This window comes from Octodon degus, unplaced genomic scaffold (genome assembly GCF_000260255.1).
Source record: "Octodon degus isolate 3935 unplaced genomic scaffold, OctDeg1.0 scaffold00455, whole genome shotgun sequence".
NCBI classification, from domain to species: Eukaryota; Metazoa; Chordata; class Mammalia; order Rodentia; family Octodontidae; genus Octodon; species Octodon degus.
The window spans coordinates 82971-83532 of record NW_004525031.1 but is presented as its reverse complement, the minus strand read 5'-3'; positions in this window follow the sequence as shown (position 1 = coordinate 83532).

Here is a 562-nt window from a genome sequence, read left to right as displayed (position 1 = left end):
TATTACCTTAGCACGAGGTCTGGATCTATGACGTTCTGATTCCTCCAGGTGGGTGTTGTTTGGATCTGGCTGCTGTGCTCCACTTCTTTCTGTGTCTCTCTGGCAAGATGTTCTGCTCCTGAATCAGCTGGGTGGGTCTTGCCCCTAGCCTCATTGCAGAGAATTATGCTGAAAGGTTCCGTGCTGGGTCTGCACTCTGGGTCAAATCTTTACTTTTATTTTTCAAATTGAACTTATTTTCTCGTTAACTTTATCGAAAATCAGTAATTATACAGCATATTAAAAGTTGTAGACAAATATTGAAATGTGAAAGATGTGAGATGTAGAGTGAATTTTAGAGAAATATTTCTGAAATGAATATGTAACATGAGATTAATAATCAAGCACATTATATATAAATTATTTGCAAACTTAAATGAATATAACAATAAAAATGGTCTAAATCCCACATCTGTAAATATCGCATAGTCTCCCTAGTATAAGGACTTACAATTCCGTATATGGTTAGGTTTCTAAATTTCTTTGTAAAAATATGTAAATGCTTATTTCTACTTTTATATAA